The sequence below is a fragment of the Sinohyriopsis cumingii genome, chromosome 7 (assembly GCF_028554795.1).
Source record: "Sinohyriopsis cumingii isolate HCF-2022 chromosome 7, ASM2855479v2, whole genome shotgun sequence".
NCBI lineage: Eukaryota > Metazoa > Mollusca > Bivalvia > Unionida > Unionidae > Sinohyriopsis > Sinohyriopsis cumingii.
The window spans coordinates 102,935,771-102,952,665 of record NC_142967.1 but is presented as its reverse complement, the minus strand read 5'-3'; the positions used below and the strand labels follow the sequence as shown (position 1 = coordinate 102,952,665).

At 35.8% G+C, this 16,895-nt stretch overlaps 1 long non-coding RNA gene across 9 annotated transcripts in view; it reads right to left on the bottom strand.

The window, feature by feature from the left end:
* The window catches only part of LOC149795836 (uncharacterized), a 735,181-nt gene that overhangs the window by 13,036 nt on the left and 705,250 nt on the right, over nucleotides 1-16,895 (bottom strand). For 2 of the 9 annotated variants that reach the window (XR_016422426.1, XR_016422425.1), the window contains exons 1-3: nucleotides 9,295-9,746; nucleotides 8,655-8,776; nucleotides 5,152-5,266 (exon numbers count right to left, since the gene is read on the bottom strand). The exons of 3 other annotated variants lie outside the window; for them this stretch is intronic. This is a non-coding gene — a long non-coding RNA (uncharacterized LOC149795836). Of the gene's footprint in view, nucleotides 1-5,151; nucleotides 5,267-8,654; nucleotides 8,777-9,294; nucleotides 9,810-16,895 lie in introns of those variants that run through there. 4 more of the 9 variants (XR_016422433.1, XR_016422427.1, XR_016422432.1 and 1 more) reach the window with 3 other exon arrangements.

Sequence of the window (16,895 nt, the reverse complement as noted above, 5' to 3'; positions counted from 1 at the left end):
AGTATTGGGTAGCCCTGAAAAGGGCTGTTTTTTTGTTTGCTATGGCAATCGTTTTTTTTAGTTTCTAAGAATGCGATGTCCTCTGAGGATAGACTTTCTGGCGATAGGTCTGCTTCTTCGAAAAGAGAAGAAGAACTCTTTGGTGTCGATACGACAATCGACAAAGCCTCTGTCAGCTTCAGGTTGCTGCTGCTGTTGTTGTTGTTGCTGCTGTTGCTGCTGTCTCTGAAGTCTGTACTTCTCTGTCCATTCTTCTTTTTCCCTGTTCATTTCTTCTCTGAAGAGCTCTTCTATCAGGTCTTCAGTGATTTTTAACATTCTCACATTCTCTATTTCTTCTGGCTTCGGTATCAGACTGTGTCTGACCCTATGCAAATTCACGTAGGCTTCGTTGAGCTTAGCTAGTTTGGAGCACATCTTCGTAGGAGGATGAGTCGACAATGGATGGTTAGACTGGAAACAACCCCGGTTCTTAAAGTCAAAGCGCGGACGTGAAGGAAAACATCCCCCACACGGTTTTTGAGTCGCAACGTTTAGTGAGTGTCATGAGAGGGATAGTAAGAAATGAAAGAGCATCAGTCCAACATTCTTATAGCTAAACAAAAGACAAAGGCATTTTTTTCAAAACACAACATTTTTTATTCAAAAATCACTTAACACTAAACAACAACTCTAACATTTTTAACAATAATCCAACAATATAACATCAAACAATTTTTTCAAAACACAACATTTTTTATTCAAAAATCACTTAACACTAAACAACAACTCTAACATTTTTAACAATAATCCAACAATATAACATCAAACAATTTTTTCAAAACACAACATTTTTTATTCAAAAATCACTTAACACTAAACAACAACAACTCTAACATTTTTTAACAATAATCCAACACTAAAAGTTTCTCCACTAGGTAAAGAGGGATAACAGTCTTCCATGGTTTCTAGTAATCTAGGATGACTTCTCTCAAACTGTTGATTTCTATGGTATTATCGAATTCTGCATACAGGATGACGTTCACCGTTTCATCGGGGTCTCGGTCTTTAAACTGAATTTCCACACGAATCTGGCCGGATTTTATAGGGTGGAAATGTCCCTCGTCGCCGCCTTGGTCTGGAGTGAAATCGAAAGCCCACAAAGCGTAGCCTCCTGCATAATCCTCGTACGTAATACCGTGACTGGTATTGGTTCCTAACTGTCCGGTGGCTTCGTACAGGGACAAGTACGATCTCAAGTAATTCTTCTTGGTAAAGTCAGGTTCGAAAGGTCGGGTACACAAGGTCTTGCCATCGCGACTGACTTCGATTTTGGACACGCCAAAGTGTTGAAAGTAGAAAGGATTTTTTTCGGCAGCTCCGTTGAAGGCTGTATTCTCGACGATACCAACGATCAAACGTTTGGGTAACTGTCCTTGGAACAGATGATCTTCGATCATGGATCGCTGTCCCTTGGGAATGGTGAAGGTTTTCACTTCCACGCGTCGTATGGGATACTTGGCAGTCGTTCTGCTCAACGTCTGACTGATGTCGTTTCCCACTTTAGGTAACACTTCCACACGGCGTACGTAGAGTCTGGCTTCTAGGATTTTGGTTTTGTAACCGTCACTATCAGCCATCAAATGGAAAGCGGCACTGCTACGATTCAGTCTCAGGCGGACATCCACCCCGTTCAGCAAATACTTTTCTTGCAACCACATGTCCAAATGCAAACGATCCATCAGTTCTAAACTTGTGTCGGCTCCCGTGATTCTCTTTCTTCGTTCTACAAATCCATCATTGTTGTCTTTCTTTTCATCAGTTTCCAATATTTCAAACTTGGTAGGTTCGTCAGCTTCCCATACCACACAGGCATTGAGATGAGTGTTCTTGGCATCTATTCCGTACGTCAAGAGATTTTCCAGGTAGGCACGATAAGGGTAAGTATCCATGCTGCTGCTGACCAGTTTGTTATTCAAGTACAAGTCCACTCCACTGAACAAGGAATGCATGAAATTGTTGACGGGAGCTACTGCTTCATCGTCTATAGCACCTCCAGTCTTATCTAAAATTTTGACTTTCAGGTACAAGTAACTGCTATTCAGATCGATGTAATCTTCGGGCTGTCCTTTGATTTCAAACTCGATGGGAGCGGAATCGGTCAGTGAGGAGACGGGGTGAAATTCCACCCACTGGGATTCTTGCATCGTCATCATCGTGGGGGGCATGGCAAACAGATCCAGTTCTGTCTTGGAACAAGCGCAAGATTCTCGGTGCATCATTTTTTTGTCTCTTTTCTCAATAATCGAAAACGTCTAAGTCTCGAACGGTTCTTCTTTTCTTGGCCTTTCTCGCTTGAAGTCTGGTGAAAGGGTGTTTTCTTCGTCGTCTCTTTCTGCCTTGTCCTTGCTGAATGCCTGACTCGGTAGCGTGCAGGGCATTTATAGGTGTTTCTCGTTGGCCTAAAATGTCTTTGCCCGTTTGCAGCAAGACATTTTTGCCTGCCCTCATGAAGGCTTCTTTAGGGTTTTGTTTGTCGATGATGACATTTTGGATGACGATACTTTAGCATTTCTTCCTGAAAGTCGAAAGGGTCGGAGGCGTGAACCTGGTACCAAGCGTAGAAAGTTTCTCGTTCGGTACGCATGTTGTCAGGGTCGTAATAGTAAAATAAGAACCTACACTCACGCACACTCATACACAGACAGGTACTATTGGGTAAAATGTTTTTTTTTAGTTATTGGCAATTGAAAGTCTATCTCTTTTCGAGAGACGTGGATGGCCCTGAAAAGGGCCTTTTTTGGTGTAAGGGGTGAGTTTAAACAATCAACTTTAACTGTCTTAAGCCTTTGCCATGGCCAAGGCCTACTTCTGGACTGCGTACTGTTGATGATGATTTCGTTGAAATCACTAAGGGTGGTGCAGTAGGCGTAGTCACAGGATTGGAGTGTTTAGCTTGGGAAGGTCGTATTCTCTTCGGCCGTATAAAGAAGTCTGATACATTTGTTTCAGACTTCTTAACTCCGCTAAAATGTCTAACAGTACCGTGACCGTTTGATTTTGACACCCTTGTTTCTTTGCTGCTGCTTCTTGTTGTTGTTGTTTTTTTCTTACCTCTTCTTCTTGCTGCTGTTGCTGTAGGAGAAAAGCTTGTTCCGCTTCCTTTTGCTGTTGTATAAATTTCTCCAATTCTTCTTTCTGTCTCTGTCTAAAATTTTCCATGTGCGGTAATGAAGGAGAAGGTGACGAAGGTTCAGGAACAAATTCTTGCAAGGTAAAAAAATCCACAAAATCCCAATTCACCTCTTCTGAAAGTAAGTCTGGGTTCCCTTGGGTAGTCTCCACCATCAGTGCACCCCAACTGATCGTTTTCTGAGTTTCTGTCATGTTGAAAAACGGTCGCTTAGATTGACTGCGCACAGGCGCTAGCGAATCTATATAGACTATGTGACGTCACAGACTGCTCTCTTCGGATTGGACGTGGGCTGACTGAATTTTCTAACGCGTGTTTGGATTGGTCAACAAACTCAATCCGTTTCAATCCTTCCTCCCCCTATAAATAAGTACAGTTCACTGCATTCCTTCACCTGTTACTCAGCACCCTAACATGTGGACCGACGTACAATCTTCAATGCTTGTGTCTTCGATGATGTTCCGGACGGACATATCAATGTATGTCCGATCCAACTGGACAGTTATCCACAGGACAGACACCAGCCTGTGGATGCGAAGAATCTTATGTGGAGCATCAAGGATGCCTCAAAAGAGTCTTAATCTATGGTCCTGCAGTCAGGCGCAGCCTACGGTCAAGAAGAAGATGTCACAGATGCCCTTTATGTTAAGGGTATATTAACATAAAACCAAAGGCCCTTTTCAGGGCCATTCCTATCTCTCGAAAAGATCTTGACTTTCAATTGCCTACCCCTTTTTTTATTTTTTTGTTTAAAAAAATAATAAAAAAATAGAGACCCCTCCCTGTTTCAATTTTTGCCTGTTCCATTTTCATAGACCCATCAGGTCGGGACCTTATTAAAATAGGGTCCCGACCCTGTTCCATTTCCCCTTGTCCCAAGACAGTCCCACGATTTATTCCCCATGTTAAATTCCCCTTGTCCCTAGAATGGATATTTTTTTTTCTCCCATGTTAAATTACATAGTCCCCAGAGTGGATATACCCTTTTTAACATGGAAGTTCCCTAGTCCCTAGACCGTCCCTATTCACTACTACCATTGTCATTACCAGCCTGAAACCCAATTTAATGCCATTTGTATAAATTCATTTCAAATAAATATTACGATATAGTTGAAGTGTAAAGTCAAGCAAGTATTCTGTTTGCAGATTTTACATTTTAGATATTATAGTAAAGTCATATTTTCTCTTGTTTAGTAAACTTTATTGCAACTGGTTCCAAAATAGTAAATCTTATTTAATGTTCATTCACCAGAATAGGTATTAATACAATCCCGAATTAACTGTATGGTACTAAAATATACCCTGATCTTGTGTGAGATTGTAATATACAGAACTATACCTCAAGACAACAATAATATATTGAATTTATATTGTATCAAGACTGTCATGGTTATGAACTCCAACTTTATTCAGGTTTTTTCATAATAAATGATCATCTTGTGCTATGGTTGAAAAGAAATCAAACTTCAGTTTAACTCCATTCTCTCCACATTTGTCAGTTGTTAAGAGGCATACTCATCCTCAGTGTTATAGTAAAATGTAATCTTATTTGGATCAATCTTGGTGGTGTAAAATATGAATGGAGAAAGAATATTATCATCCAGATTAAAATATGTTTTATTCAGACTCTACTAAAATTTTTAGTTGGATATGGGTTACGGAGCCTGATGTGTACGAACAAAGCAATGTGTACCATGACCTTTTTAATTTAACATTTTAAACTCCTGCAGAAGAAAGAGATTTTTTAGATCCATTAAACTGTATTAACAAAAACATTTCTTCAGTATGATTTTCATTTACTTAGTATTGACAAAACTCATATTTTAAAGTTGTTGTTTTTTTGTGTTTGGTTTGGCCTTTTATGGTAAACCAACACAAGTAAGTTATTTAGTGCCAAGGCACTTTAAGTATAGTGCCTTGCCCAAGGACACACCATGGTAGCTAACCCAGGTTGGTCTGATGGTAGAATTTGAACCTACCTTATTTCACAGGTCCAGAAAGCTAACCACTGAGCCACTACAGCTCCCCATCTTATAGTGGAATGCTGGTATACTTTATGATCAAGAAAGATGGGTTGGGGTATGCATGTTGCATCTGAAAAAAGTGATGGAATTTTTGTTTACATAATATTTTAGTCATACAATATGAATCATTTTCTATAGATTTAAGATGTATCAGATCAAGTTAAGAAAAATCATATTCTGTTTCCTGGGAATGTACTAAAATTCACTGTTATTGTTTGATTTTTTGGTAGCAAGCTTACTTGGTATTTTTTTCTTTTTAACTTGAATACCTAATTTGTTAACATCCTATTCTAAATCTTCATAGTTCTGTCTATTAAGTGACAACTGTTGATACATGTAGGGAAGTTTTTGTTTATATCTTTTGATTTTTGTGATTCTGGAAGTTGCAGTATTTGTTGTTGTATTATTAACCATTTCAGTAATTTAATGAATGCAGAGTATACTGCTCTATAAATGAAATTTAAGGGAAAATAATGTAAAAGTATGTTTCACTGCAAATATAAATTGTTTAAAATAATATATCATTTATCATATGACTATTCAATTGTGGTAACTAGTATTCCATCCAATATCTATATATTAAAATATGTCTTTTCATACAGCTGGTGATCATTTAGATACAAGTCCAATTGAACATAATCAAATTATCAATGCAGGTGTTTTTATTAGTAGTAGTATTGCAAGTATAAGTGTTAGTATTAAGATTTCATATACAGGTATGATAAGTGTATCATAATGTTTAAATGATGCTCCTTGTTACAACATAAAATATGTTCATTGAAACAAATGGTTCACTGGTAAATTGGCAGCAAAGGTCTTCACTGAATTATGTTGCATAAACTATTTTACAATAAAACATATATGATGCATCTCAATTATGATGAATGTGAGGAGGAGGATTAATAATAATGCAATTTAAGTTATCTTCATAACATAAGTTCTAGCAGATGTGTAATTTTTATGTGGTTCATCATCAGTTTGAAACTGGTCTATGATTTCTGGATCTGGACATATCTGGTCCCCTGCTGTTGTGCTGCTATGGTCTTTACAGTTCATTAGGATATCAGTTACACTTGGTTTACATTTAGAACCCCATGGGATGGAATGCCCAGTTTGAAACTGAGAGAATGGTTAATTATCCATAATATATCTCCTGCAGTTATTATTAGGTTTGATATCAAGGTCTTTCTTTAAAAGCTTTTCAACTCAGGTTCTGTTCTACCATACAGATAGATAAAGTCAAATTCAAGGCTTTCAGATTTGTCTAGTTTGTTTCATGTGTTGCAGCAGACAGACTGTATATTGCCACTGTACCATATAAATATCAGTGCTTAGTCTGCTCTCAGTTGCTGTGGTTTGATTAGTTACAAGTGTCATCACATGTGACTAATTATTGACCAATGTAATGAAACTTGTATAATTAGAAGGCTGTATTTAAAAACTCTAAAGATCTTAAATGTGTGCTAGAGGGTAGGGTTAGCAGTTATACTCCCAATTATGTTTGTGATGAGCAAAAGCAGCTGCACAAATTTGAGCTTTTAGTTTGGTTCTGGTAGGGTCAAAGGATGCAGATACATTTTACATTCATTTTTTACTAGAAATAGCTATTTTCAATATTTTTCTGTGACAAGGCAACTAAAAGAATCAGTATGTGCCTTATGCATGAATAAAGTTCACTAGTACTATAACAAATTAGCATACTTTTCATCACCCCTCTACCATCAAGATTTTTTTATATTTACCTCTGTAGCAGACACAAATAAAAGTCGGCAGCTCATTTGCAGACTAAGTTACGCATATGATCTCCAATGCTCATCTAACTGTGACAGGCAGTCACCAACAAGCCAACCTATTTCCATGCCTAACTCAAAGTAAATCTGAACCACATTATAGATTTAGCTTATGTGTAAATTTATAAATGCTAGGCTTGTGATAATTAGGTTCATGTCTTCTACCTTAAAAATTAGAGGGATGTCAAAATACGAAACTATCCAGTGAGACCTATGATGTTAATTTTAATCCCTATGGGATTTGTGACATAAAAAACCCAAATGCTTTATGTATTAAAAGGTAACTAATGGGGGCAGGATCTGCAGTGAATCAATGGTTAGTATGCTAGACTCCTGATAAAAATGTTTGTGTTAAAATCCTGTTATCAAGTCAACTAGGTTACCTACTGCAATGTACCCTTGCCTTACTCCAATTCCCTCAGTAATCAGTAAACAACTAGTGTTGCTGTACATAACAAAACCAGTCCATATTGATTTTACATATTTTACTAAATCCTGACAAAAATAATTCTCTAAATAAAGAATGATTAATATGTGATGGTCTCGCATGTAATCAAACTCTTCCAAGCTTTTAATGATATGAACCGATTTATCAATGTTTATCAAATTTGCATGAAAAACTATTTCTTATTTGTCGTCAAAATATGTTCAATGTTTTGATCATATAAGCATTTCTGCTACATTAGATCAAAATAATCTTTTTGTCAGAAATAGAGCCCTTATAGCATTTGCAAGGTCAACCAATCAGGTGCAGAATTTGAGTTTAATATGAATGAATATTTTTTTTTACAAAATTGCTCTTTTGCTATATCTTGATGAGATAAATCTATTCACCAAGTCTGATAAAATTAATGAGAAATAGTTTTAAGAGCAGTAGCAAGAATGGCTAGTGAGATGTAGAACCACCACATTATATGCATAGATTTTGCTTATAGCCTCAGACATACAAGCAAATAATTAAACAAGTCAGATCTAAATTGGATCATAAACACTGTTGTGCAAATCATAAGAAACTCTGCCAATCAGATGCAAGGTCACTTCACTACCATACCTTTATCACACTCATAATAAGCATCATTGTGAAACTTGACTATATAAGCCCAATGGCCAAGCATGATCAAACTTGAATCAGCAGTAGTGGTTATAACCTCATGTATTTGTATGCATCTTCACTTCTTCAATCTAGATCTCATTTATATAAGCATGTATTCTAAGTTTAGTAAAAACTGCACTACATGTATAAATATTGCATGCGGTGGTAACATACTCAGATGAAAGATCACCTTATTATTATTAATGGTTAACACTCATCAAACTTCAAGGACAACTTAATGATTTTAGCCTATATTGTGGAAGTATGGCTTTTAGGCTGGTTAAAAAACTCAACTAATCTTATACATGATCACATGTATATACTTGGATTTTGCTCATTATTAGATTTATCCAAGATGTTGATTTAAGCCCAAAACCAAGTTTTATATAAACAAATTGATCAGAACTATGGACTCCAAAGTAGCTAATTTCTTACTGTTGAAAGACAGAAGGGGATGTGAAATAAATAACACACTCTGGACCATTACATAAACCCACTTAGCCTTTTGACCAGTTGAGATAAAATATCAACAATAATGTTAAATAAGATTGATAAATTATGTTTTCTCACATTACCTCTAGCCCTTTTCAACATGGATGGTATTTTTCTTCCACATATGTCAGCTCTTAATTAGTGGCCCTTTCCCATCATGAATGTTGTAGGTGAAACTCTCAGAATTAGGCTTTTTAATTTATATCTGTAGAAGAAAAAAAACTATTGGTTTGCATATATCAATGTCACCATTTCTGTATTAGATTAAAATACCATATGTGTGTGTGTGTGTGTGTGTGTGTGTGTGTGTGTTAATTTTAGAATTTAAGCAAACTTGTCTCCATGTGTTTATTTTAAAACTGATGATGGTAACACATAACAGGTTCAATGGATAAAATGTTATTTCTTACTTCTTACAACCGCTCATTATATCTGAATTTACATTCAATGTTTGTTTTAATTAACATATTTGGGATAATGGGCAAATTATTTATTTTGTAGTTTATCATTATATCATTTACCAGTTTTTTATCATTCAAATATGTAAAATATAGTACCATTATACTGACTTCATATTCTATATGATATCCCAGCAATACATATTAAGCAGATAAGTGCAAATAAAAATGTTCAGAATGTAAAATTTACTCCAAGCTCAAAGAAGATCAGCAAAAGATAATATCCAACAAATTACCAAACAAAAAGCGAAGTTAACGCAGTTACCTTTATTATGATGTCTCCAACACCAACGGTACTGTACAGCTACGTCTTCTGAGTTTTACCGTCATCTTGTCTTTCAAACCAGAATTAATTTCTTGAGCTCTTACAAAATGAAGAAACTTTTAAATACTATAATTTAAGCAGCTTCTTTACATGCCATCAGATAAATTATGACACAGTGTTATGTCTGTCAGCAAAACGCAACTTCACATTTGGACGGCGCGCTGTGTGGGCATCGCCGACACAGCAACTGACATGAATTCTCTATTAGCAGACAATGATTCGGAATAAATCCTTCGCAAATCTAACATTCTCGATTTTTCATAGTTCCACTTTTCATTGTTGCATCTGTTTGATTGTACAATTGCTAATGATGTTCAATGAATCAACTTCAATTCATCTGCTGTCTGAAATCCCGGTTCAGTTGGTATTTTCTTCCGCGCATGATGCCGTGTAAATAAAAGATACGGTCGACATTCAAAGTGGTTTAGGTTAATTTATTATTTTTCTTTATTAAGGTCATTTGCAGAAAGTGTTTCGCTAGGGTGAGAAAAAAAAATATAACAAAAAGAAAACTTTCTTTTCCAACGCTAATACTATATATATTTCAATTTGTGATTGATGCTATAAATAAAAAAAAAAATAATAATAAAGCATTTTAGCCCGTGGCTTCGGCACGGCACTCGTTTTTGTGGGTTTTTTAAAATGTTGTTAGTGTTGTTTTGGGGTTGTTTTTTGTGTGTGTACCACACTAAAAAACATACCAGGTATTAGGCCTAACGTAGGAAAAGAAATTATCCTCTATTTATTACTATTCTTACTGTCAAATGACGCAAAAGTGATCAAATTGCTATTAAGATTTTGTTTTGTATAACACTTACCGCTCGTTTTCCTCGAGATAAAGCAGCCACTTCAAAATGATTATAAAATCTGTGACAGATGAAAAACGTGGTTTAAATAATTCGTAATCGCCTGCCTTAAAATACTGTAGGAATTTGCTAATGTATTTCATGGCCCTCGTTTGAATAGATACCAACGATCATGTATATAGACCAAAATTTGTATATTCCTGCCCACAATCATGTATTTTGTATTAAACCGTATATTACACGAGTGCTCTGTGGCAAACTCGAGGGGGGGGGGTCTCTATTATACCCAGAGGCGTAGCTATGATATTTTGCGCCCGGGAACGAACTATAAAATTGGCGCCCAAGCCCCCTCCCCGTTTAATCACATTTTTGAATATTACCCTTGTTTACTTATTATAATGTAACGTTGTAAGCCTCATTTTGACGCCCCTGTACCTTGGCGCCGGGGAACATATGTACTCCCCTTCCCCCCCCCCCCCCAGCTACGCCTCTGATTATACCTGCTGTATCAGTTGAGAAATATATTGAACAGATCAGGCCCCAATACTCTCGCTCTGAAAAACATTAAAATAATTATATGCAGAATATTGGTAGGTCTCCCTCTTGCCGAAAATGTCAGCACCATATATATTTTGCAAGTAATGTAATGGGTATAATAACACACACACACACACACACACACACACTTTTTTGGGAGTGGGGTGGGGGCACCGGACAGATGCCCCCATTTCCAAAAAAAAAATAAAAAGTATTTTATATTTGTGTATTTCCCACTCAGATGTGTTCTACGTTTTATTAAAACAAAATTTTATATAAAAAATTTAGTTTTTAGAATTTTTGATGGGGTATTTATGTTTCCATAGTGTTATCTAAAGGGTTGTTCGTCCGAGTCTGGTTTCCCTCACCTTGCTCGAAGTTCCTTCCCTTGAAATGTTTTGTAACCTTTGCTATATGTCGCCTAGGTCTCAGTGTTTGCTATATGTAATGGTGTTATATTGTGTGTATGCTATATTTTCTTTATGTTTGAGACAGCAAGTATAGATCAAATATCTTTCCCAGTTGTATTTCTTCCTTTATGATGTTATATTGTATCTTTTAATTTGTTTTATGGTTTTCTAATTTTAACGATGGAATGGTGTACTATTTAGATTTTGTTTAAAAAAAATAATTTCCTATTTTATTATTCGAGTGATAATATGTGTCGTTCCTCATAATAGTCTTTAAAGATGTTGATAGGTAGGTTACGCTCGATCCAAGGTTCACGCTTCTTTATTCTCTATGTGTTTTTCCTGGGTCGCGTTAGGCCTCCTTTATTTAGTTTATCTGATTATGCTTTATTGAAAGATCCAAACGTATTTATGAGACCACATTATTCTATAGTGGTCAACCATGCAGTGCGGGAGAAGTTAGTAGGGTTTTAAACTAAGTGTTATACAGTATGTATTTGTGTCTTTATTTTGTCTGTTTATGTTCTACATTGGGTGTTTTCAAAGACTCATGATGGGCCTGTGCACTTCACTGAGCCCTGTGACTTAGCCCCATGATGTCATCGCCATTTACTTCCCCCTTATATTTTCCCTGTATCCCTTCCTATATATGTCTTTAGAATTTTCTTTCAGAGAAAGAAGAAAAAAAATTAAATTACAAAATTCTTTTATTTTTTTTTTCTTCCTTTCTTCCCTTTTCTCTTTTAAAAAAAAAGTTATATGGGTTTCTTTGAAATATTTGAAATAGAATTTGAAATTTTCTTTGAAATATGGCTGTTGTGGGGTGCGAGGAGGGGGTATGGGTATGGCATCAGCTCGCAATTGCGCTACGCGACCCTTCGGTCTGTAATACCTATTCCTCCCTCCCCCTCTCTCCCCCAATTCCAACATCAATTGCGTTATATCAACCTGACGGTAAGTATCTATTCGTCGTAAGACGTATTGAGTTCTTGTTGTGGTTAATATTCTTATTTTTACCACGTATCTTATTTAAAAATCTTTATCACCTGTCCACAGGATATCATCGTAGTTACTATATAGTCTATACATTTTAGAACGATTTTGTTTTCGTAGTCTAAATCTATGAATAAAATGTTATTTTTGCTATACTTATATTTTTTGCAAATTTTCATTATTAACTTTATCCTATTATGTTTAGTTTTATCACATTGGACAATCGTATGTAGTTTGGTGAAGTTCGCTGTTTTACATAAAGGGCATTTCGGCATTATCCTCAGCATACGATGTTTGATTGTTTCTTCGCCTGCTAGCCGGGTGTTGTGCAGGTATTTAAAAATTATACTTTGTGTTTTGACAGATCTTATTTTCCCCAATTTTTCCAATTTTTTGTCCAATTTACCCCCTCAGTTGTCCTGTTCTACTCTACATTTTATATTTTTGGTTACCTCCTCCCTAATCCAAGCGTGACTTTTACTTATTAAATTTTGCATAAATCTGTTTTGTCTCTATATTTTAAAATTAGTTCTCATATGTTTGCGTGGCACTTCGATTTTTTTATATTAATGTGTTATTTTTGTATATCTCTGGTCGGTTTCTCAAGGTGAAGCCGAACCAGTAGATGTACGGTGCTTCTCACGCTGTAGCCGGGTCTGAGTGCATTTTTTTTTTAATCTATTGATTATGTTAGTTAATTATAGTAGTAGAGGGCTCGGCAACCCCAAGCCCCCTCTACTTTTGGCCCTATATAATGTCTCTTTTTTTACATGATGCATTTTATGATTCCATATATAATCTATTATTTCGTTGTCTGTTTTGTTTAAAATTGTATTATCCATATCTATGGATTTAATTATGTAGTTAATATTTGAGTATAAATAAGTCTTGGCCTTTTGGGCCCGCTCCATAATAGGTAATGGCGCCATGGCCAGATTTTCACATTTTCTCTTATTTTATTGATAATATGTTCATAATTTTCTACAGCTTCTTTTTTTTATTACCAAAGTAAACCCCTAGAGCCTTTACAGTGTCTCTCAGTAAGTGTGTGTGTGTGTGGGGGGGGGGCGATAATCCAGGGTGGTTGCCCCTCCAGTTAACTATTTTTAAGATTTCGTGCTTGTTGTGGTTTATTTTGGAACCCGACGCTTATAGCATTTCCCCTCTCTTATAAAGATGTTGCAATCATATGCATGTTAGAGCATTTTTTAATTCTTTTTTAGGTTTGGTATTTGTATGCCTTGTATAATCAGGGGCGGATTAAGGCTCACTGGTGCCCTAAGCACTGACAAATCTTGGTGCCCCCCTCTTTTCCACGTACACCTGAGAAGATAACCCTAGGGTGTACCATGATCAAGAAACAGAACATCATGATCAATTTGCACTAGTTGTATCAGATTTTTTTACAAATCTTCATTCTTTTTTCTTTCTTTCTTTTCACCCTTTTCTCAACTTTGTGGTGCCCCCTTTGGCCCTGGTGTCCTATGCACGTGCTTAGTCTGCTTAATGGTTAATACGCCCCTGCTTGTATATCTGGGTTGTTTCTTATCGTGTGACGTAGGATTTATATTGCCATTACGTATTCTAGCATTGATAGTGGACATCCTTGTATCACTGATCGTTGTATTTCAAATTCTTTCGTGCATTTCCCGTTTAATTATCCCAGTGTGTAGGATTTTGGTCCATTTTGGAAATTGGGTCCGAAACCAAATTTTTTAAAAACATTCTTTATACAGTTTTGTTCAAATCAGTCGAAAGCTTTCTCCTGGTCGAAGAGTACCATAGCACTCATCATACCAGTTTCATTTATGTAGTTAATTATAGTTTTAATGTTTAAAATATTGTTTTGTATATCCCTCCCCCACAAGTTTGATTTACATTAATTATCTTGTTTATCCTACCCGTTACTGTATTTGTTAAAATCCTACTTAAAATCTTATAGTCCGTGTTAAAAGTGATATAGGCCTCCAGTTTTTAATCTCGTCTCTATTCCCTTTCCCTTTGTATATAATTGTGATAACTCCCTCCCTCATAGATTTAGTCATTTTATTTTTACTTAAAACTATATTATTATACAAAGCGTTTAAGATCGGCGTCAGTTCACCGTGGAACTTTTGGTAGAATTCCACGATGAGTCCATCTTTCCCTGGTGACTTTTGTGAGTGTTGATATACTTTTTGTGGTTTCTTCATCTGAGATGACATCATCACATTGGTCTCTATGTACTGCTGATGTCATCTCACAGTCGACATTTTTTAAGTAGCTGTCGATTGTGCTGAAGTATATGTTCTGTTTGGTGTGTGGTGTATAGTTCTTTATAATATTTGGAAATATTATTTAGGATATCTTCTTTTACAGTATGGGTTACATTGTTTATTTTGATATTGTTTAAAATTGTATCACCCCCTTTTCTAAATGCTTCTCGCTTATATACGTTGTAGATCTCTGTAAATTTTCCCGCCCTTATTATTCTCCCCTGATTTTCGTCTTCTTCAACGATTTTAATTTTGTCTGTCAATCGTTTTTTTTTTTCTCCATCGTCGTTTGTTGTTTTGCTTAGTTCTAATTTGAGTTCGTGTTTGTCTTTTTTTTCTGGGGTTTTTCCGCCCTCTATTTGAGTACTGAATATTTATTCCTTTTATTTTGTTTTTTAAAACATCCCAATCAATTATTATATTAATATTTTCTTCATTTTTGACGGTTTCAATTTCTTTTTTTAATTATTATTTCGACATATTCTTTGTCATTTAAAATCTTATTATTTAGTTTCCATAGTCCTGGCCCACATTTTTCTATTTTTTTCATTTTTAGGTCAATAGTGAGCATGAAATGGTCTGATCGCTTTTGGTTGGTTATTGCAGTATTAATATATATTAATGGATCATAAAAATTTCCGTAAAATTTATCAATCCTGCTAGACTGGTTTAATTTATAGTTACCCAGTTGAAATCTCCCCCTATGATTAGATTTTCCATTGAATATTGTTGTAGGTAGGTATATAAGTTTTCTTTAAAATTAGTTTCTTATTTCTATTAGCTGGCATGTATACATTTATAATATGCCAATTAAACATTTTAACACGTAGCAACCGTCCCTTACAAAATTCCCCCCTCCTCAAACCTTTCCCAGCTTTTTAAAAATATTATTGTTGCAACCAACTCTAATATCATTATTTGCAAAATTGTTGCATATCTTTATTGCGTTAAGTTTGTCTTCTACTAAAATTTTGAACTCTGGCTTAATTCCATAGTGTGTTTCTTGTATCATTATTACATCAAAGTTTGTTTCTTTGGCTACTTTGTCTGCTTTCGCTTTGTCTATCCCATTGCTGTTGATAGTAGCGATCCGAAATTTGTTTCTTCCATTTTTGCTTTACTCCCAGGTGCCGCATCACTTTTATATAGAATTTACTTGTATATATTTCAGTTAAAGTTATTATATTCCATTTTTTTTTTGTACACACACACCAGCACGCTCGACAAAGAGCGCTTGAGTAATATACAGTTTGATACATCCTACATGGTAGTGGGCAGGAATACATATATAGGTCGTTATCCTTCTCGACCGAAGTAGTAACATTGTTCCAATGCTAACACTCGACGTCCTCGATTTGTGCTTCATCGTATTTGCAGTCTATACACTTAGAGTTACAATGGAAAAGTGTACATGAACATATTTATACCATAGACAGAGCCTTGAAGTACTACTTTTTTCGGTCTAAAACTGTCCAAAAAAAAAAAAGAAAAAAAACCAGCATGTAATAGTTCATTTCGATACAGTTGCACAGAGCATTTGACGTTCATTTTGATGTCAATATATATTGATATCGATTAAGTGCGATTTGTTTTCAAAGCTGCTTTATTGCTGGTAGTGCTTCTGTTTTCAAGTTCGATATATAATATACCCATGGAGCAGTAGTAATACAGAAATCAGAACAACAACCATCATCATCATCATCGGGAGTATTATTATCGTATATGTTGGTCACATCGATGATCATTAATAAAAAGCGGTTGAAATATGAACAATATTCCATCTCTTCAAATAGCAAATAACCAAGCAAAGTGTGTGTGTGTGTGTGTGTAATTTTTAACGTAGCTTTAAAAAAAAATGCAATCATATCGCTACCATGTCTGCATTGTGACAGTTTATAATGATGTCTAGCAATGTGGCATCATGCCACAAACATACAGCATTTTGTCCCACCCAATCACATTATCCTCACACCAATATCTTAATGATGGGCGCCAAAAGAGGCAGCTGCTAGTACCATTTTTATGTCTTTAGTATGATTCGGCAGGGGTTTGAATCCGCGACCTCTCGCATCCAAGGCGGACGCTCTGTACAGACACTGCACCACCTGAGCGATCGCTTAGCAAAGAATGTACGATACTGTTTCCTGTTGTTCATAACAACTCGACCTGGAGACCTACCTGACGGAAAATGAAAGCGCATTATAACGTTATAATATACGAATCCGGAATTTTTTTGATTATTATAATTTTCAAGAAGGTTAGTGCCTTTTAGCATTTGACAAAGTGTGCTTGCAGTTGCATACTAAGGGGAGGGGGAGTTTACAACATACTTCGATGCTGACTACTGATTTGAAGCATAAAATTGAAACTAAACAACAGCATAACATGTTTATATACCTTATTAAATACGTCTTCATTTGTCTTTCCGTGCGCCAAAATGCCTTCCTACACGAACATGTTCCATATAGGTAAATAAGTTGTACCAATCGTAAACAACCACCGATTTCGACATATATGATATCAATTTATAGGTTTCTCAT